The 23,603-nt window shown below is 36.7% G+C and overlaps 1 protein-coding gene across 1 annotated transcript in view; it reads right to left on the reverse strand.

Moving 5' to 3' along the window:
* OMA1 (OMA1 zinc metallopeptidase) overlaps nucleotides 1-23,603 on the reverse strand; it is a 77,509-nt gene that overhangs the window by 17,282 nt on the left and 36,624 nt on the right. The window lies entirely within an intron of this gene.

A 23,603-nucleotide genomic window follows, 5' to 3' on the forward strand; every position in this document is an offset into this window, starting at 1 on the left:
ATGTCATTACATTTTAAAGACATTTTCTACCATTATTTGCAAATGATATATCTGATCAAGGACTGGTATCCAAAATATAAAAACTCAACATCCAAAAAACAAATAAACCAATTAAAAAAATGGGCAGAAGACAGTAAGAGAGATTTTTCCAAAGAAGACATCCAGATAGCCAACAGAACATGAAAAGATGCCTATCGTCACTTATCATCAGGGAAATACAAGTCAAAACAACAAGATATCACTTCACACCTGTCAGAATGGCTAAAATCAAAAACATAAGAAACAACAGGTGTTGGTGAAGATGTGGAGAACAAGGAACACTGGTGCACTGTTAGTGGGACTGCAAACTGGTGTCACAGTGAGAAACAGTATGGAGACTCCTCAGAAAGTTACAAATAGAACTACTTTATGATCCAGCAATGCACCATTGGGTATTTACCCAAAAGATACAAGAGCATGAATTCGAAAGGATATTTGCACCCCTGTGTTTACAGCAGCATTATTTACAATAGCCAAAATATGGAAGCAGCTCATGTGTCCATCAATTGATGAATGGATAAAGAAGATGTGGCATATATATACAAAGAAACATTATTCAGTCATGAAAAAGAATGAAATATTGCAATTTGCAATTACATGGATGGAACTTGAAGACATAATGCTAAGTGTAGTAAGTCAGTCAGAGGAAGATGAATACCATATGATTTCACTCATATGTGGAATTCAAGAAACAAAATAGGGGTGCCTGGGTGGCTCAGTCAGTTAACTGTCCAACTCTTGATTTCAACTCAGGTCATGACGTCACAGTTTGTGGGTTCAAGCCCCAGGTCAAGCTCTGTGCTGACAGCGTGGAGCCTGCTTGGGATTCTCTCTCTGCCCGTCTCTCACTTGTGATCCTCAAAATAAATAAACAAACACTGAAAAAAAAAAAAAGAAACAAAACAAACAAGCAAAGGAAAAAACTTGACACAAAACAAGAAACCGATTCTTAATTATATAAGACACACTCATACTAGACGGGAGAAAGTGGAGGGATGGGTTAAACAGGTGATGGGGATGAAGGAATGCACTTGTGATGAGCACCAGGTGTTGTATCAAAGTGTTGAATCACTGTATTATACACTTCAAACCAATATAACACTGTATGTAAACTGGAATTAAAAACTTAAAAAAAGCAAAAAAAAAAGTAGCAAGAAACAAAGAAAAAGGCATAGGAATGAAAAAAAATTTTCTATCAGTATTTTAATAAAAGAATAATATACTCATTACTTTTTAAAAAGCTCATAAAATATAGTATTAGAGAAGCCCAGAAGAGAATGCCCACCTTCTCTCTCCATGTATAACATTGACAGTACACTCACTCCCAAAGATAACCCATTATTGTCAGTATGACATATATTAAGAACACATATTGAGGGCAAAAATCTTCCACACAAATTAGTATTTTGTTTTCATAAAAGAAAGGTTTTAAAATCTAATCCATCATGCCAAGATGGCAGAACAACATGGAAGATTTTTTGCGTCTCTACTCCATGAAATGCAGCCAGATCAACACTAAACCATCTTGCACACCTAGAAAACTGACCTGAGGATTAACACAACAATTTGCACAACCTGAACCACAGAACTAGGCAGGTACACAGCACGGAGAGGTGAACCAGAGGAGAGAGAAGCCACAGAGGGCAGGGAGCTGTTTTTACTTGCAGAGAGAGGACAGAGACGGGGGGGTGGGGGTGGGGGGTGGGGGGGAGAGTATGGGAAAAGCACCCCCCAGCAAAAGGAGCTGGAGAGAAAGTGGAAAAGTGGAAACAGCCACAGGGACTGAACAAAAAAGGGAGAAAGGAGAAAGTAGAGGGTTTAAATTCCATTAAGACTCTATATAAAGAGGGGGAGCACAGTCTGAAACTCTGCAGCTCGATACCTGGCAGTGTTCTGGTGGGAAGGATGAATCCCCAAGAGCAGAGACCAAGGTCCAAGGGGTCCATGGGACACATGGGGAGTGGCAGTTCCCCTGCTGGGGACATTTGGTAGAGGCTGTGCAGCCACCCCACAGGCAAAGGTACCAGCAGACCCCGAAGAACAACGACATTCACTGGTGTTGGAACAAGGATGTTAAGAGCGAAGCCTGAAGCCAGATGAGTGTTGTGATTTTCCATAAACCCTGAAACACTGCTGCTAAAAGATCATGCAAACATTTTCTGAGGCAGGCTGGCACCCAGGGGCAGTCTCTGGGCATCAGCAGCAGCACAGTCTTGCAAACATTCCTGGGGGCGGTACACACCCAGCCATTGCTCAGCGAGACCCTCCGCCAGAGGATCTGGGTGGGTCAAAGCCACAGTCCCTCAGAAGTGAGGTGTTGGGAAACAAAGCCACATCTGAGATAAAACTCAGGATGGAGGTGCTACCTGGCAGCCTGACAGCTTAGTCACAGACAGTGTAGAAGTGGGGAGGGGACACAAGCCAGAGACTAAGGAGGGGTGCTTGACTGCCAGTTGTGGAGAGCACAGAGTTCTGATACTAGAGACTGGGTAGCAGGGTGACACCATTTTCACCCCTCCCATGCATGCACATACATGCCTAAACACACCACGGCAATCCACCCCAGTAAGCTAAGCAGCACCATCTAGTGGAGAACTGAGCCATTACACTAAACCCCGCCCAACTGGGCCAACAGTGCTCCTGACAAACACAAGACTCTCAACCTGCTTAGTTTACAGACCATAAACTGCTTTGTAGCTTGACTTCTATGGGAAACCAGTTGTATCATTCTTAATTCTCTTTGCTGGTCCTTTTATTCAATTTTTTTCTATTTTCTCATTTTTGAATACAGAAAGAAAGACTTTATTTTTATTTTCCATTATTATTAAAAAGATTTTTCTTTCATTTTTTCTACTATATTTTTTACTTTTTCATAAATTTTTAAAATTCTATTTTACTTTCATTTCATTTTATTGTATTCATTTTTCAAATTTTCAAACGTTTTCCTTTTTCCTTTCTTTTTCTTTTGTCTTTGTTATCTTTTCTTATCTTTCCCTTTTTTCTCTAATCTGTCCAGCTTCTTTCAACAACCAGACCAAAAGACACTGAGGATCTAGCATCCTTTATTTGATTTCTTTGAACGTTTTTAATTTTTTAATTTTAAGGGTTTTTTTTTTCTTTTTTACTTTATTAATTCTTTTTTTTCCTTCAAAATGACAAAACAAAGGAATTTACCACAAAACAAAGAAAAGGAAGAAATGACAGCCAGGGACGTAATGAATACAGATACAAACAAGATGTCTGAACCAGAATTTAGAGTCACAATAATAAGAATACTAGCTAGGGTTGAGATAAGATTAGAATCCCTTTCTGCAGAGATAAAAGAAGTAAAGCTACTGAAGATGAAATAAAAAAGACTATAAATGAGCTTCAATCTCAATTGGATACCACAGGGGCAAGGATGGATCAGGCAGAGCAGCAAATCAGCAATACAGAGGAAACTTACGGAGAAAAATGAGGCAGAAAAAAAGAGGGAGACTAAGGCAAAAGAGCATGATATAGAAATTAGAGAACTCAGTGACTCATCAAAAAGGATATCAGAATCATTAGAGGTCCCAGAAAATGAGAAGAGGGGAAAAGGGGTAGAAAACTTATGTCAGCAAATCAAAGTGGAAAACTTATCTAACCAGGGGAAAGACACAGATATCAAAATCCAGGAAGAAAAGAGGACTCCCATTAGATTCAACAAAAACCGACCATCAACAAGGCATATCATAATCAAATTCACAAAATACTGAGGCAAGGAAAGAATCATGAAAGTAGCAAAGGAAAAAAAGTCCTTAACCTACAAGGGAAGACAGATCAGGTTTGCAGCAGACCTATCCACAGAAACTTGGCAGGCCAGAAAGGAGTGGCAGGATATATTCAATGTGCTGAATTGGAAAAATATTCAGCCAAGAATTCTTTATCCAGCAAGGCTGTCATTCAAAGTAGAAGGAGAGATGAAAAGTTTCCTAGACAAACAAAAATTAAAGGAGTTTGTGACCACTAAACCAGCCTTGCAAGAAATTTTAAGGGGGGCTCTCTGAGGGGAGAAAAGACGGAAAAAACAAAAACAAAAACAACAAAACAAAACAAAAAAACCACAGTCCAAAAGCAAAACAGATTAGAAAAGACCAGAGAACACCACCAGAAACTCCAACTCTATAGGCAACATAATGGCAATAAATTCATATCTTTCAGTACTCACTCTAAACGTCAATGGACTAAATGCTCCAATCAAAAGACAAAGGCTAACGGAATGGATAAGAAAACAAGTTCCATCTATACGCTGTTTACAAGACACCCACTTTAGACTTAAAGGCAACTTCAGATTGAAAGTAAGGGGGTGGAGAACCATCTATCATGCTAATGGTCAACAAAAGAAAGCCGTAGTACCCACACTTGTATCAGAAATCTAGATTTTAAAATAAAGACTGTAACAAGAGATGAAAAAGGGCATTATATCATAATTAAGGGGTCTATCCGCCAAGAAGACCCAACAATTGTAAACATTTATGCTCCAAATGTGGTGGCACCCAAATATATAAATCAATTAATCACAAACATAAATAAATCCGTTGATAATAATACCATAATAGTAGGGGACTTCAATACCCCACTTACAGAAATGGACAGATCATCTAAACAAAAAGTCAACAAGAAAACAATGGCTTTGAATGACACACAGGACCGGATGCACTTAACAGATATATTCAGAACATTTCATCCTAAAGCGGCAGAATACACATTCTTCTGCAGTGCACATGGAATATTCTCCAGAAGAGATCACATACTAGGACACAAATCAGCCCTCAACAAGTACAAAAAGATTGTGATCATACCGTGCATATTTTCAGACCACAATGCTATGAAACATGAAATCAACCAGAAGAAAAAATTTGGAAAGATAACAAATATTTGGAGACTAAAGACCATCCTACTAAAGAATGAATGGGCTAACCAAAAAGTTAAAGAGGAAATTAAAAAGTACACAGAAGCCAATGAAAATGATAACACCACAGCCAAAACCTCTGGGACACAGCTACGGCAGTAATAAGAGGAAAGTATATAGCAATCCAGGCCTTCCTAAATAAGGAAGAAAGGTCTCAGATACACAACCGAGCCTTACACCTCAAAGAGCTGGGAAAAGAACAGCAAATAAAACCCAAAACCGGCAGAAGACAGGAAATAATAAAGATTAGAGCAGAAATCAATACTATCGAAACCAAAAAAAAAAAAAAAAAAAAAAACACCACAAATCAAAACAACAACAAAAAACATAACAGATCAATGAAACCAGGAGCTGGTTCTTTGAAAGAATTAAAAACACTGATAAACCCCTAGCCAGTGTGATCAAAAAAGAAAAAAGGACACAAATAAATACAATCAAGAATGAAAGAGGAGAGATCACAACAAACACAGCAGAAATACAAACAATAAGAATATATTATGAACAATTAGACATCAATAAAATGGGAAATCTGGAAGAAATGGACAAATTCCTAGAAACATATTAACTACCAAAATTGAAACAGGAGGAAATAGATAATTTGGACAGACCCATAACCAGTAATGAAATCAAATTAGTAATCAAAAATCTCCCAAAAAACAAGAGTCCAGGACCAGATGGCTTTCCAGGGGAATTCTACCAAACATTTAAAGAAGAGTTATCACCTATTCTCTTGAAGGTTTTCCAAAAAATAGAAATGGAAGGGAAACTTCCAAACTCTTTCTGTGAAGCCAGCATTACCTGGATTCCAAAAACAAAGACCCCACTAAAAAGGAGAACTACAAACGAATTTCTCTGATGAACATGGACGCAAAAATCCTCAACAAGACACTAGCCAACCATATCTAACAATACATTACAAGAATTATTCACCACAACTAAGTGGGATTTATACTTGGGATGCAGGACTGGTTCAGTATCTGCAAAACAATCAATGTGATACATCACATCAATTAAAGAAAGGACAAGAACCACAGGATCCTCTCAATAGATGCAGAGAAAGCATGTGACAAAATACAGCCTCCTTTCTTGATAAAAACACTCAAGAAAGTAGGGATAGAAGGAGCATACCTCAAGATCATAAAAGCCATATATGTAAGACCCAATGCTAATACCATCCTCAATGGGGAAAAACTGAGAGCTTTCCCCCTAAGGTCAGGAACAAGATAGGGATGTCTACTCTCGATTGTTATCCAACATAGTATTGGAAGTCTTAGCCTCAGCAATCAGACAACACAAAGGAATAAAAGGCATCCAAATCAGCCAGGAGGAAGTCCAACTTTCACTCTTCACAGATGACATGATACTCTATATGGAAAACCCAAAAGATTCCACCAAAAAACTGTTAGAACTGATCCATGAATTCAGCAAATTCGCAGGATATAAAATCAATGCACAGAAATCGGTTACATTCCTATACACCAATAATAAAGTCATAGAAAGAGAAATCAAGGAGCCAATCCCATTTACAATTGCACCAAAAATCATAAAATACCTAGGAATAAACCTAACCAAAGAGGTGAGAAATCTATATACTGAAAACTATAGAAAGCTTATGAAAGAAATTGAAGAAGACAAAAAAAAAATATTCCGTGCTCCTAGATAGGAAGAACAAATACTGTTAAAATGTCAACATTACCCAAAGCAATCTACATATTCAATGCAATACCTATCAAAATAACACCAGCATTCTTCACAGAGCTAAAACAAAAGACCCTGAATAGCCAAAGCAATCTTGAATAAGAAAAACCAAGCTGGTGGCATCACAATCCCAGACGTCAAGATGTATTACAAAGCTGTAATCATCAAGAAAGTATGGTACTGGCACAAAAACAGACACTCAGATCAATGGAACAGAATAGAGAACCCAGAAGTGGACCCACAAACGTATGGCCAACTAATCTTTGACAAAGCAGGAAAGAATATCCAATGGAATAAAGACAGTCTCTTCAGCAAGTGGTGCTGGGAAAACTGGATAGCGACATGCAGAAAAATGAACCTGGACCACTTTCTTACACCATACACAAAAATAAACTCAAAATGGATGAAAGACCTAAACACAAGACAAGAAGCCATCAAAATCCTAGAGGGGAAAGCAGGAAAAACCTCTTTGACCTCGGCCACAGCAACTCTTTACTCAACATGTCTCCAGAGGCAAGGGAAACCAAAGCAAAAATGAACTATTGGGACCTCATCAAAATTAAAAGCTTCTGCACAGTGAAGGAAACAATCAGCAAAACTAAAAGGCAACTGATGGAATGGGAGAAGATATTTGCAAATGACCTATCAGATAAAGGGTTAGTATCCAAAATCTATAAAGCACTTATCAACCTCAACACCCAAAAAACTAACCCAGTGAAGAAATGGGCAAAAGACATGAATAGACACTTCTCCAAAGAAGACATCCAGATGGCCGACCGACACATGAAAAAATGCTCAACATCACTCATCATCAGGGAAATACAAATTAAAACCACATCGAGATACCACCCCACACCTGTAAGAATGCTAACATTAACAACTCAGGCAACGACAGATGTTGGTGAGGATGGGGAGAAAGAGGATCTCTTTTGCACTGCTGGTGGGAATGCAAACTGGTGCAGCTACTCTGGAAAAAAGTATGGAGGTTCCTCAAAAATTAAAAATAGAACTACCTTACAACCCAGATATTGCACTCCGAGATATTTATCCAAGGGATACAGGTCTGTTGTTTCGAAGGGGCACATGCACCCCAATGTTTATAGCAGCGCTATCGACAATAGCCAAAGTATGGAAAAAGTCCACATGTCCAACGACAGATGAATCAATAAAGATGTATGTATGTATGTATATGTACACATATGTATATGTATGTATATATATGTATGTATGTATATGTATACATATGTATATGTATGTATATGTATACATACAATATAGTATTACTCGGCAATCAAAAAGAATGAAATCTTGCCATTTGCAACTACGTGGATATATCTCGAGTGTATTATGCTAAGCGAAATTAGTCAGAGAAAGACAAATATCATATGACTTCACTCCTATAGGACTTTAAAATACAAAACAGATAAACATAAGGGAAGGGAAGCAAAAATAATATAAAAACAGGGAGGGAGACAAAACATAAGAGACTCTTAAATATAGAGAACAAACAGAATTGCTGGAGGAGTTGAGGGAGGGGCTGTGGGCTAAGGCTTAAGGAATGTACTCTTGAAATCATTGTTGCACCATGGGCTAACTAACTTGGATGTAAATTATAAAAAATAATAAATTATTAGATAAAAAACAAAAGAAAATAATAAGAATATGTTAATGCATATACAATATACAAATATGTAAACTGCGAAATCAATAACATAAGGTGTGGTGGGGGGAGGAAAAGTAAAAGCATAGGGTTTTTGTATGTAACTCTTATCAGCTTAAAATAGACTATTTTAACTATAAAACATTTTATGTAAGTCCCACGTTAACCACAGAGTACCTATATAAGATACACAAAAGAAAAGGACAGGAATCAAAGAGTATCAATACAAATATCAGCAAACCACAGTGACAAAAGGAGTAAAGAACTATTAAGACAAAGAGAAGACAATTAAAATAGCAACAGTAAGTTCTTTCCCTATCAGGAATAACTTTAAATGTAAATGCATGAAACTCCTCACTCAAAAAATAATGTCTGAGAGAATTAAAAAATAGATCTAACCAAATGCAGTCTACCAGAGACTCATTTAAGATATAAGGACACAATGGAGATTCCTCAAAAAACTAAAAATAGAACTACCCTACAACCCAGCAATTGCACTACTAGGCATTTATCCACGGGATACAGGTGTGCTGTTTCAAAGGGATACATGCTCCCCTGTGTTTATAGCAGCACTATCAACAATAGCCAAAATATGGAAAGAGCCCAAATGTCCATCAATGGATGAATGGATAAAGAAGATGTGGAATATATATACAATGGAGTATTACTCGGCAATCAAAAAGAATGAAATCTTGCCATTTGCAATTGTGTGGATGGAAGTGGAGAGTATTATGCTAAGTAAAATTAGTCAGAGAAAGACAAAAATGATATGACTTCACTCATATGAGGACATTAAGAAACAAAACAGGTGGGAAGGGAAACGAAAATAATATAAAAACAGGGAAGAGGACAAAACAGAAGAGACTCATAAATATGGAGAACAAACTGAGGGTTACTAGAGGGGTTGTGGGAGGGGGGATGGGCTAATGGGTAAGGAATCTACTCCTGAAATCATTGTTGCACTATATGCTAACTAATTTGGATATAAATTTTAAAAAATAAAAAATAAAATAAAAAGATACAAGGACACATACAGGTTTAAAGTGAAGGACTAGGAAAAAAATATACTATGCAATTAGTAACCAAAAGACAGTGGAGGTGGCTATACTTAAATCAGACAAAATAGACTTAAAAACAAAAATTGTCACAAGAGAAAAGGGCCATTATATAATGACAAAAGGATCAATAAACATGGACACTATAATAATTATAAATATATATGCACCCAACATCAGAGCATCTAAATAGATAAACATTGATAGAACTGAAGGGAGAAACAGACAGCAATACGATAGCAGTGGGAGAATGCTAGAAGCTACTTTAAGTAATGCACAGAACATTCAGATAGAAAAATCAAGATGGAAACAGTGGACTTTAACACTATCGACCAAATTGATCTAATACATATATACATTAACATAAGCAGATACTCAACTTCTCAAGCATACATGGAACATTCTTCAGGACAGATCACATGTTAGGTCACAAAGAGTATCTTTTCCAGCCACAATGAAATGAAAGTAGAATTCAACAGCTGAAGGAAAACTGAATATTCACAAATATGTGCAAATTAAATGACACACTCCTGAACAACCAATGGGTAAAATTAAAAATGAAAAGGTAAATTACAAAATATTTTTGCAACAAACAAAAACAAAAATACAGCATATTAAAACTTACACAATGCAGTAATAGGGGAGTTTACAGCAATAAACATCTACATTAAAAAAATCCCAAATAAACAACCCAACTTTATACCTCAAGGAACTGTAAAAAGAAGAAGAAAGTAAGTACAAAGTTAGCAGAAGGAAGTAAATAATAAAGATTATAGGAGAAATAAACAAAATAGAGAAAAGTAAAGCCAATAGAAAAAAAAAAATCAATGAATAACAGCTAACCTTTTGAAAAGATAACTGAATTAACAAACTTTTAGCTAGAACTAAAAAAAAAAAGACTCAAATAAACAAAGTCAGAAATGAAAGAGGAGACATTACAACTAAAGTCACAGAAATAAACAAGATGCTAAGAGAAAACTACAGTTACATGCCCCCAAACTGCATAATCTAGAAGAAATGGACAAATCCTGGAAACATAAAACCTACTCAGACCAAATCATTAAGAAACAGAAAATCTAACCAAACCTAAAACAAGCAAGAAGATTCAATCATCTAATAGAAAAGAAACGTCCAGAACCAGGTGGGCTTCACAAATTAATTCTACCACACATCTAAAGAAGAACTGACACCAATCCTTGTCAAAATCATACATAAAAGTTGACAAGGAGGAAGCACTTCCAATCATTTTGCAAGGTCAGCAATATCTTGATACCAAAGCCAGACATTAAGAAATATTAAGAAAACTGCAGACCAAATGTCCTGATAAACACAAATGCAAAACCCCTCAATAAAATACTAGCAAACCGAACTCAAGAGCTTACTGAAAGAACTGTAGAACAGGGGGAGTGAGGAGAAATGGCAGAGTAGGAGGATCCTAAGATTATCTCCTCCCATGGATGTATCAAGGCAAGAACTACATGCTGGGCAACTCACAGTGTAAATGACCTGAAGACTGACAGAACAGATCTTCCACAACTGAAGACATAAAGGGAAGGTCACAACAAGAAGGGTAGGAGGGGCACAGACACAGTAGGGAACCAAACTTATGGCATAGCAATCAGTAAAGAGAAGAAATAGTAACAGGTGTGGAAGAGGTAGGGGATCAGGCCCAACATTTGGCACTTCCAACCCTGAGGACCTGAACCAAGAAGGCAAATCCCCATAACAAGTGGCTTTGAAAATCAAAGGGGCTAAATTCCAGGGGAGCCAGAAGGCAATAGGGAACCAAGTCTCTGTGCTTAAAAAGCCAGGGCCCTGTATTACTCAGTCAGAGACCCAGCACAGAAGCACCAATTTGAAAAGCATCTGTGTTCTACATGAAGGTGATTTAGTGTCTAATTTTAGGATATATGCCAGAGCGGTAGGAATCTGCAGATTTCTCTGGGAACAGAAGTGATGACAGGCTCCATTCTTCTTGTCCTCCTTTAGCCTCATTGGTTGGATGCTGTGGGAGCCAGTTCTGACACTCTCCATCACTGTGCTGGCACCATCTGCCCCATTTCAGCATTCCTCTACAAACCTACCCCAGCAGGCACTCCAAAGAAGCAACCGCCCTGCCACACATGGCAAGCAGCCAGGCCAGGAGCAGTGCCCCTTTGAAGTGACTGCTGTCCAGGAGAGGGGAGCAATAAATCCCACCACCTAGCATGGCTATAGTACCTACAGCCAGGTTTCTCAGCCAGGTGATAAGCCCTGCCCACCAGTGCACCTACAGCAGTCACAGGAGGTCATCACAGACAACGAGGCTGAGGGCTGGCCCCATCTACCAACATACCCAAAGTGACTGCCACCAATCCTCAGCCAGCTGCACGAGGGGCAAGCCATGTCAACCAGCGTGCCCACAGTAGTTTCAGCCACTTGCCATTGATGGGAAGGCTAAAGGCCAGCTCTGGCCACCAACACACCCTGAGTACTCACAACCAAGCCACAACAGGAAAATGCATTCAAGCCCACACAGGGAATACCCCTAGAGCACCTGGTTCTGGTGACCAGGAAGGACTGTGCTACTGGGCACTACATGACACCTTTGACATAGGCCACTACTTTCAAGACCAAGAGACATATCTGACCTAATACACAGGAACAAACACAGAGAGTTAGACAAAACGAGAAGACAGAGGACTGTGTTCCAAACAAAAGAACAAGACAAACCCTAGGAAAAGAACTAAATGAAATGGAGGTAAGTAATCTATCTGATGAAGAGTTTAATGTAATGTTCATATTCACCAGACTTGAGAGAAAAGTGGATAAACTTCAGTGAGAGCTTCAATAAAGAAATAGAAAATATAAAAAAGAGCCAGTCAGTGCTGACCATACAATAACTGAAATGTAAAATACACTAGAGGGAATCAAAAGCAGATTAGAGAATTCAGAAGAACAGATCAGCAATCTAGAAGACTGGGTAATGAAGAGCAACGAAACTGAACAACAAAAACAAACAAAGAAATAAACAAAAAAAAAAAAGAAAAAATAATTTAAAAATGAAATTATGACACAAAAATAGGCATATAGATCAATGGAAGAGAAATAGGCATATAGATCAATGGTATAGAAAGCCCAGAAATAAACCCATACTTATATGGTAAATTAATCTATGACAAAGGAGGAGAAATTATACAATGGGGAAAAGGCAGTCTCTTCAATAAATGGTGCTGAGAAAACTGGACAGGTACATAGAAAAGAATGAAACTAGACCACTTTCTAAAACCATACACAAAAATAAAATGGATTAAAGACCTAAACGTGAGACCTGAAAACATAAAAATCCTAGAAGAGAACACAGGCAGTAATTTCTTTAACATTGGCCATAGAAATATTTTTCTAGCTAGGTCTCCTAAACCAAGAGAAACAAAAGCGAAAATAAACTCTTAGGACTACAGTAAAATAGAGAGCTTTTGTACAGAGAAGAAAACCATCAACAAAACAAAAAGTCAACCTACTGAATGGGAAAAGATATTTGTAAATGATATCTGATAAAGGGTTACTATCCAGAATACACAAAGAACTTCTTAAATACCTCCACTCCAAAAACAAAACAAAACAAAACAAACAAACAAACCCCTTAAATAACCCAATTAAAAAACAGGCAGAAGACCTGAATAGATCTTTGTCCAAAGGCATACAAATGGTCAAAAGACACATGAAAAAGTGCTAACATCACTAATTATCAGGAAAATGCAAATCAAAACCAAAATGAGATATCACCTTACACCTATAAGTAAAGCTAAAATCACAAATCAAGAAATAACAAGCGTTGGTGAGGACATGGAGTAAAAGCAACCCTCACACACTATTGGTGGGAATGCAAACTGTTGCAGCCACTGTGAAAAACAGTATAAAAGTTTCTCAAAAAATTAAAAACAGAAAAACCATATGATCTAATAATTCTATTACTGGCTATTTATGCAAAGAAAACACAACATTAATTTGAAAAGATACACGCACCCCAGTGTTTGCTGCAGCGTTATTTACAGTGAACAAGATATAAAAGCAGCCCAAATGTTCATTGATAGATGAATGGACAAAGAAGATGCGATATATATACACACATACATACAATGCAATTATTACACAGCCATAAGAAAGGATAAGATTTTGCTATTTGTGACAACATGTAGAGAACCAGAGTGAAAAAAATTGCTAAGTGAAAAAAGTCAGATTGAGAAAGAGAAAAAGCATATAATTTCATTTAATGTGGAATCTAAAAACAAATGAATAAAATAAACAAAAAGCAGAATCAGATCTATAACTACAGTGAACAAACTGATGGTTGATGGAGAAAAGAGGGTGGGGGAATGAACAAAATGGGTGAAGGAGAATGGGAGATATAAGCTTCCAGTTATGCAATAAATAAGTCACAGGAATAAAAGCCACAGCACAGGAAATATAATCAATGCTACTGAAACGTATTGTATGACAGATGGTAGCTACACTTGTGGTGAGTATGGCATAACATATAGACATATCGAATTGCTATGTTGTACACCTAAAACTAATATAACATTATGCATCAACTGTACTCAACTTAAAATTTTTTAAAATAAAAAATAAACAGAAAATTTTATAACAAGGATATAGGTTAAGGGACCTCTGTGACAACATTAAGCACATTAACATTTGCATTATAGGCGTCCCAGAAGGAGGATAGAGAGAAAGAGGCAGAACATTTATTTGAAGAAATAATAGCTGAAAACATCTCTAAGCTAGAGAAGGAAACTGACATCCAGTTATAGGAAACTAAGAGAGCTCCAAACAAGATGAACACAAGGGGGTCCACACCAAGACAAATAATTAAAATGGCAAAAATTAAAGATAAAGAGAGAATCTTAAAAGCAGTAAGAGAAGAGCAAACAGTTATGTGCAAGGTAAACTCTGCAAGGCTATGAGCTGATTATTCAGGGGACATTAACACCCAACTTACATCAATGGATAGATCATCCAGACAGAAAATCAATAAAGAAACAGTGACTCTAATGACACCTTAGACCAGATGGACCTAACAGATATATACAGAACATTCCATCCCAAAACAGCTGAATACACATTCTTTTAGGTGCACATGGAACATTCTCCAACATAGATCACATGCTATATTACAATATACACCTCAATAAATTTAAGAAGATTGAAATTAAGCATCTTCCCAACCACAACAGTATGAAATTATAAATTACAAGAAAAATACTAAAAAAAAAAAAAACAAAAACGGAGGCTAAATAACATACTACAATACAACCAATGGGTCAGTGAGGAAACTAAAGAGAAAATTTAAAAATATCTGAAGACAAATGAAAATGAAAATAAAACAGTTCAATATCTTTGGGTGACAGCAAAATCAGTTCTAAGAAGTTTATAGCGATACGAGCCTATGTCAAGAAACGAGAAAAACAGCAAATAAATAATCCAAATTTACATCTAAAGAGACTACAAAAAGAACAAAGCAAGCCCAAAGTTAGTATAAGAAAGGAAATAATAAAGATCGCAGCAGATATAAATGGAATCTAGGAGCTGGTTCTTTGAAAAGATAAAATCGGAAATCCTTTAGCCAGAATAATAAAAAAAAAAAAAAAAAAAAGGAAACAGCGTCAAATAAATGAAATCAAAATGAAAGAAGTTAAAACCAACACCACAGAAATACCAAGGATTATAAGAGACCACTATGGAAAATTACATGCCAACCAATTAAACAACGTAGGAGATGACAAGAAACTATACACAGAAGACCCTAAAGATTCTACCAAAAAACTACTAGGACTAATAAACTCATAGGGGCGCCTGGGTGGCTCAGTCGGTTGGGCGGCCGACTTCCGCTCAGGTCATGATCTCGCGGTCCGTGAGTTCGAGCCCCTGTGCTGACAGCTCAGAGCCTGGAGCCTGTTTCAGATTCTGTGTCTCCCTCTCTCTGACCCTCCCCCGTTCATCCTCTGTCTCTCTCTGTCTCAAAAATAAATAAACGTTAATAAAAAAATAAAATAAAATAAATTTAAAAAAAAACAAACTCATATAAAGTTGCAAGACACAAAATTAATATACAGAAATCTATTGCCTTCATATACACTACTAACGAAACAGCAGAAAGAGAAATTAAGAAGACAATCCCCTTCACAACTGCATTAAAAAGAATAAAATACCTAGCATTAAATTTAACCAAAGAGGAGAATGACCTGTACTCTGAAAATGGTAAGAAATTGATTAAAGGAAATAAAGACAACACAAATAAAAGGAAAGATAGTCCATGCTCATAGACTGGAGTAATTAGTATTGTTAAAATGCCCATAACTACCCAAAGCCATCTACAGATTCAATACAATCCCTGTCAAAATACCATTTCTCACAGAACTACAACAAATAATCCAAAAATTTGTATGGAACCACTTCAGACAAGAAAGTTAGCTGAAGCAATCTTGAGAAAGAACAAAGCTGGAAGTATTACAATCCCAGATTTCAAACTATAGTACAAAACTATAGTAATCAAACAGTATGGTAATGACACAAGAGTAGACACAGAAATCAATGACCCAGAACAGCGAGCCCAGAAATAAACCCATACTTACATGGTCAATTAATCTATAACAAAGGAGGCAAGAATACAGAGTGGGGAAAAGAGAGTCTCTTCAACGAATGATGCTGAGAAAACTGGACTGCTACTTGGGAAAGAATGAAACTGTACTACGATATTACTACATATCCAAAAAGGAACTCAAAATGGATTAAAACCTAAATATAAGACTTGAATTGATAAAACTCCTACAAGAAAACACAGACAGTAATCTCCTGAACATCAACCTTAGGAATACTTTTCTGGATATGTCTCCTTCAAGGAAAACAAAAGCAAAAAAAAAACTGAGATGACCTCAAACTGTAAATGGTATAGGAAACCATCAACAAAATAAAAAGGTAACCTACTGAATGAAGAAGATATTTTCAAACGATACAACTGATAAGTGGATAATATCCAAAATAAAAAAACTCATACAATGCAATACCAAAAAAAATATCCAATCAAAAAATGAGCAGAGAACCTGAATAGGTATTTTTCCAAAAAAGGCATGCAAATGGTCAACAGACACATGAAAAGATGTTCAACATCACTAATCATCAGGGAAATGTAAATCAAAACCACTATGAGATATCACCTCACACCAGTCAGATGGGTAGTATCAAAAAGGTAAGAAATAACAGGTGTTGGGAAAGATGTGAGGAAAAGGAAACCCTTCTGCATTGTTGGTGGGAATGCAAACTGGTGCAGCCACTGTGGAAAACAGTATGGAGTTTCCTCAAAAAATTAAAAACAGAAATACCATATGACACAGAAATTTCACTTCTGGAGATTTACTCAGAAAAGAAAAAATGAGGGGCGCCTGGGTGGCGCAGTCGGTTAAGCGTCCGACTTCAGCCAGGTCACGATCTCGCGGTCCGTGAGTTCGAGCCCCACGTCAGGCTCTGGGCTGATGGCTCGGAGCCTGGAGCCTGTTTCCGATTCTGTGTCTCCCTCTCTCTCTGCCCCTCCCCCGTTCATGCTCTGTCTCTCTCTGTCCCAAAAATAAATAAAAAACGTTGAAAAAAAATTAAAAAAAAAAAAATTAAAAAAAAAAAAAAAAAGAAAAGAAAAAATGAAAACACTAATTCACAACAGACAAGATATGGAAACAACCTAAATGTCCATTAATAGATGAATAAAGAAGATGTGGTATATATATATACAGTGGAATATTACTCAACAATTAAAAAAAATGAAATCTTGCCACTCATGGCAACATGGATGGACTCAGAGATTATTATGCTAAGTGAAATAAGTCAGAGAGAGAATCACAAATACCATGATTTTACTTAATATGGAATCTACAAAACAAAACAGATGAACAAGCAACAACAAAAAACCAGAAACGGACTCACAGAACTCATTGCCAGTTGGGGGGGGGGGGAGGGGGTTGGTAAAGGAATAGGAGAAATAGGTAAATAGGTATAAAATTCCAGTTATAAAATAAATAAGTCACAGGGATGAAAAGTACAGCATAGGGAATATAGTTAATAAGATTGTAATAACTTTGTATGGTGACAGACTGTAATTACACGTATCATGATGAGCACTGTGTAATGTATATAATTGTTGAATCACTATGATGTATCCTTGAAATTAATATGTCAAGTATACTTTAATTTTTTTTAATTTTAAAAATAAATTGTACTAGCCTGAAAAAAAAATCATACACTATGACCAAGTAAGATTTATTTTTGGGATACAAAGATGATTCAACATACAAAAATCAATTAATGTAATATACTACAGTAACAAAATGAAGGATAAAAATTACATGATAATGTCAACAGATGCAGAAAAAGTATCTGACAAACTTCAACACCCTTGCATTAAAAAAAAAAAGTCAACAAACTAGGAATAGAAGGCAATTACTTTAACATAATAAAAGTCACATATGAAGAAACCCCAGCAACCATCATATTCAATGGTGAAAAATTGAAAGCTCTTCCTCCAAGATCAAGAACACTCTTGGGGCACCTGAGTGGCTTAGTCAGTTGGGTGTCCAACCCTTGATTTCAGCTTAGGTCATGATCTCACAGTTTGTGGGTTTGAAACCCACATCGGGCTCTCCACTGACAGTGTGGAACCTGCTTGGGTTCTCTCTCTCTCCCCCTCTCTCTTTGCCCCTTCCCCACTCAAGCTCTCTCTCAAAATAAATAAATAAACATTTAAAAATTTTTTAAAAATTCTTATTACTTATATTCAACATAGTACCAGAACTCCTGGCAAGAGCAATTATGCAGAAAGAAAAATAAAAAAAGGTATACAAATCAGAAAAAAAGAAGTTACCTGTTTGCAGATGGCATGATCTTCTATGTCGAAAACACTAAAGATGCCACAAAAGAAAACTGCTAGAATAAGTGAATTCACCAAATTACAAAAATCAACATATAAAATTCAGTTGTGTTTCTATATACTAACAACAAACTGTCTGAAAAGAAAATTAAGAAATAATCCTGTGGCACCTGCGTGGCTCAGTCGGTTAAGCATCCAACTCTTGATTTCAGCTCAGGTTATGATCTCATGGTTTGTGAGATCGAGTCCCATGTCAGGCTCTACGCTGACAACACGGAACCTGCTTGGGATTCTCTCTCTCTGCCCTGCCCTGCTTGCTCTCTCTCAAAATAAATAAATAAATTAAAAAAAAAAAAAAAAAGAATCCCACTTAGCATCAAAAACAATAAAATACTTAAGAATAAATTTAACTAAGAAGGTCCAAGACTTGTATACTAAAAACCACAAAACATTAATCAAAGTAATAAAGAAGATACAAATAAATAGAAAGATACCTGTGTTCATGGATTGGAAGACAATGTTAAAATGCCCATGATATCCAAAGCCATCTACAGATTCAATATGATGTCTATCAAAATATCGATGGCTTTTTTTATAGGAATAGAAAAAACAATCCTAGGGGTGCCTGGGTGGCTCAGTCAGTTGAATGTCTGACTCTTGATTTTGGCTGAGGTTATGATCCCACAGTCATGGGACAGAATTCCAAGCCCTGTGTCGGGCTCTGCTTAAATATTCTCTCTCTCTCCCTCCCTCCCTCTACCCTGCTTGTGCTCCCTCTCTCTAAAACAGAATAGAATACGGCAATCCCAAAATTCACACAAAACCACAAAAGACCCCAAAAAGGCAAAAAAAATCTTAAGAAGAAAGGCGGAGGCATCATACTTCCTAATTTCAAGATGTACTACAAAGCTACAATAATTAAAACAATACTGTCATAAAGACAGACATATACACCAAATGAACAGAAAGTTCAGAAATAAACTCATGTAGTCAAGTGATCTTTGACAAAAGTGCCAAAAATATACAATGGGAAAAGTATAGTATCTTTATCAGATGGCATTGGGAAAACTGGATATCCACATGTAAAACAATTAAATTGGACCCTCACTTTACACCACAAAAATAAAATCAAAATTAATTAAAACCTTAAACACAAAATTTGAAACTTGTGAAACTCCTCAAAGAAAACATAGGAGGAAAAGCTTCATGATATTGATCTTGGCAATGATTTATTGGATAAGACACCCAAAGCACAAGCAACAAAAGCAAAAACTGACACATGGGACCACATAAAACTAAAAAGCTTCTGCACAGTAAAAGAAATAATTAACAGAATGAAAAGACAACCTACAGAATGAGAAAAAATATTTGCAGACCATACAGTTGATAAGGGGTTAATATTTAAATACAAGGAACTCCTACAACTCAATAGTGAAAAAACAAATAACAGTATTAAAATTGGGCAAAACACCAGAATGGACATTTCTTCAAAAACAACATACAAATGGCCAATAGGTATACTTAAAAATGCTTAATATCACTAGCCATCAGGGTAATGCAAATCAAAACCATAATGAGAGATCACCACATCTGTCAGGATGATTATGATTAAAAACATAAAAAGCGTAAGTGTTGGTGAGAACACAGAGAAAGTAGAACCCTAGTACACTGTCAGTGAGAATGTAAAATAGTGCAGCCACTACAGAAAATAGTATTTAGGTTCCTAAAAACAAAAATTAAAAGAACTATTATATGATCTAGCAATCCCACTTATGAGTATTTATACGAAAGAAATGAGTGTGGAAGGTGGAGCCTGCTTGGGATTCTCTTTCTCTCTCTCTCTCTCTCTCTCCCGTCCCCCTCCACACCTCCCCATTCGTGTGCTCTCTCTCTCTCCCAAAAAAAAAAGTTTTTTTTTTTAATTTAAAAAGAAGGAAATCCTACCATATGCAACAACATGGATGAACCTTAAGTACATTACACTAAGTGAAATACACCTACTCACAAAAGGACAAATACTGCATGATTCCACTTAGGTGAGGTATTTAAATAGTCAACCTCACAGAAGCAGAGGGTAGACTGTGGTCACCACGGGCAAGAGACAGGAAGAAATGGGATGTTGCTATTCAAAAGGTAGAAAGTTTCAGTTATGCAAAATGAATAAATTCTAGAGATATGCTGTACAACATTGAGTCTATAGTTACCAGTACTATGCTATACACTTAAAAATCTGTTAAGAGGCTGCACTGTTGGTGGGAATGCAAATTGGTGCAGCCGCTCTGGAAAGCAGTGTGGAGGTTCCTCAGAAAATTAAAAATAGACCTACCCTATGACCCAGCAATAGCACTGCTAGGAATTTATCCAAGGGATACAGGAGTACTGATGCATAGGGGCACTTGTACCCCAATGTTTATAGCAGCACTCTCAACAATAGCCAAATTATGGAAACAGCCTAAATGTCCAACAACTGATGAATGGATAAAGAAATTGTGGTTTATATACACAATGGAATACTACGTGGCAATGAGAAAGAATGAAATATGGCCCTTTGTAGCAACGTGGATGGCACTGGAGAGTGTGATGCTAAGTGAAACAAGCCATACAGAGAAAGACAGATACCATATGGTTTCACTCTTATGTGGATCCTGAGAAACTTAACAGAAACCCATGGGGGAGGGGAAGGAAAAAAAAAAAAAGTGGTTGGAGTGGGAGGGAGCCAAAGCATAAGAGACTGTTAAAAACTGAAAACAAACTGAGGGTTGATGGGGGGTGGGAGGGAGGGGAGGGTGGGTGATGGGTATGGAGGAGGGCACCTTTTGGGAGGAGCACTGGGTGTTGTATGGAAACCAATTTGACAATAAATTTCATATATTAAAAAAAAATCTGTTAAGAGGGTAGATCTGAGGTTAAATGTTCTCACCACAAGAAAAAAAGAGAAAAAGTGACAATCATAGATCGAAACAAATATTTTAAAAATATTCAGCCCATCACAAATCTAATTCACTTGCCTCAATAAAAACTATGACAAAGTAAGGAACCTGTGTTTACCAAGTGTCTGGAAGTATATTAAGAAAGATGGGATAATTTCTAGACAAGTAAAACTCTTAAAACCAGTAATGGTCACAGTTGACCAGGGAAATAAGAAAATACTTCAGTGAAATATATAAAATATTTCAGTGAAATATATTAGTCCTGGAATAATTTTTGAGGCATTATACTGGCATAATGAGAAGAGTACAGGTTTTAGAAACAGAAAGACCGGGTTCAAAATATCACTTATTTATGGGGCACCTGGGTGGCTCAGTCGGTTGAACGTCCAACTTTGGCTCAGGTCATGATTTCACGGTCTGTGAGTTCTAGCCTTGCATCAGGCTCTCTGCTGTCAGCGCAGAGCCCACTTCAGATCCTCTGACTCCCTCTCTCTTCCCCTCCCCTGGCTGCACATGCACATGTGCTCGCTCTCTCTCTCTCTCAAAAATAAACACTTTTAAAACAAGCACTTATTTATTTTGACTAATAATAACTTACATGGCACTATATGTCAAGTACTGTTCTAAGCATATAACAAATATTAACTCACTGAATCATCATAACAAATTTATGAGGTAAGTACTATTACACTCATTTTACAGATCAGATGAAGAAACCAAGGCCCACAGAGGTCAAACAATTTGCTGAAAGTAACATAACACAAGTAGACTGGTTAAAAAGTTTGTGACCTTGGACCAATAACTTAGTCTCCAGGTGTCTCAGATACATCTGTAAAAATGAAATTAAAGCAGTGGATCATTAGGATTAAATGTGATAACTTTTGTAAAATATTTAGCCCAGAGCCCAGAACCCAGAACACAGTGGGTACTATTTCTACTCTTACTTTCCCCTGGTGAGCAACTAATATTGCAGGATGTTAGGTTTGGTCATAAGTGACGGTATTACAAATTTATAACTAAACAAGGATTTAGTTTAATTCAGCCTATAATACCAATATGCACGAATATGCATTAAGGGACATATTAATTGACAACAAATTTGTTACTATTCAATTAGAAACTCAGTGGGATATGATATTCATAAGAGTACAATAGTACTCTATTCTTACATTTGAACATTTCCCAATGTTCAATGCCAGAAAAAATGTATAAATAAACCTAGACCTAGTATATCCTACCTGTAGCCAAAGCTTTCATTAGAAATGTGATGATGAAAGTGTCTCTAAAATTTGCTCTCTATTCACCTAGACTCTGCAATAAAACTCTTGCCAGCCATAATCCTAAGAAGTGAAGTCTGACATTAGCAGTTCTGAGTCATTTTTCAGAATGCCATTAACACCATACACTTGTCCCAGTCCCTCTGGCATCCTCATTCGTATTTCACACAGACACGTGGTAGGTAAAACAGTCATGTGAGATAATATTACAAAGGACTGTGACAAAAGGGTGGGTGGACTCCTCAGAGGTAGAAGAATACACTGAGGCTATTTTAAAGTAAGACTTAAAGGCACCAAAACAAATATCGAAATGGCCATCTTAGGAGCAATGCTACAGAAAGCCAAAATTGTTCCTAGTGCATTAAAATATTATAAAAAGTTCCATTTCAGAAACAAACGTACCTTCATCCTCGAAGAGAAAAATCTCACTATCTGTGAGACCTTTGGCAAGTTACTTAATTTCTCTATCCCTTGGTTCCATCTGTAAGATGAGGATGATAATAGCACCTATACCTCATGTGTTAAAGAGTTATTAACACATGCAAACACTCAGAACAGTGCCCAGCACAGAGACGTTAATTAACATTACCGCCATTGTTGTCAATATCATCAGCATTCTCAGTACAACTGTCATCAATGTCAGCATCAACTACCAGGAAACTGGTTCATTTCGGTCTCTTTCATACATTCATTTTCCCATTACTTCTGATGACATCACTCTCTAAAGCTCACTTTAATCTGGAACGCAGTTCTTGTCTCAACATTTTCTAGTCAATAATTAAAAAGTGCTCTTTTCCAATGGTTTCAGCTAAACCATTCTCAATATCTGCCAATTCCTCTCATTAAAAACAAAAACAAACAACAATAAGAAAAAAACATTGACTTATTAAAACTATGTTATATGCCCTAAGAGAAACAGAAAGATTTCCAACATTTTGTAATTCAGTTCATTTTAAAGTTTTTTGCACCTTTTGACTGCTGACATGTCAGTTCCTCAATCAATACAATAAGGTTTTAATAAACTTTCATGTACATATTTTCCCTATCCTAGATAAAGTTTTATCATAAGACTCAACATTGAAAGCTAAAATCACTGCAAGTAAAAAATTAAATGA

This window comes from Panthera leo, chromosome C1, assembly GCF_018350215.1.
Source record: "Panthera leo isolate Ple1 chromosome C1, P.leo_Ple1_pat1.1, whole genome shotgun sequence".
Taxonomy (NCBI): Eukaryota; Metazoa; Chordata; class Mammalia; order Carnivora; family Felidae; genus Panthera; species Panthera leo.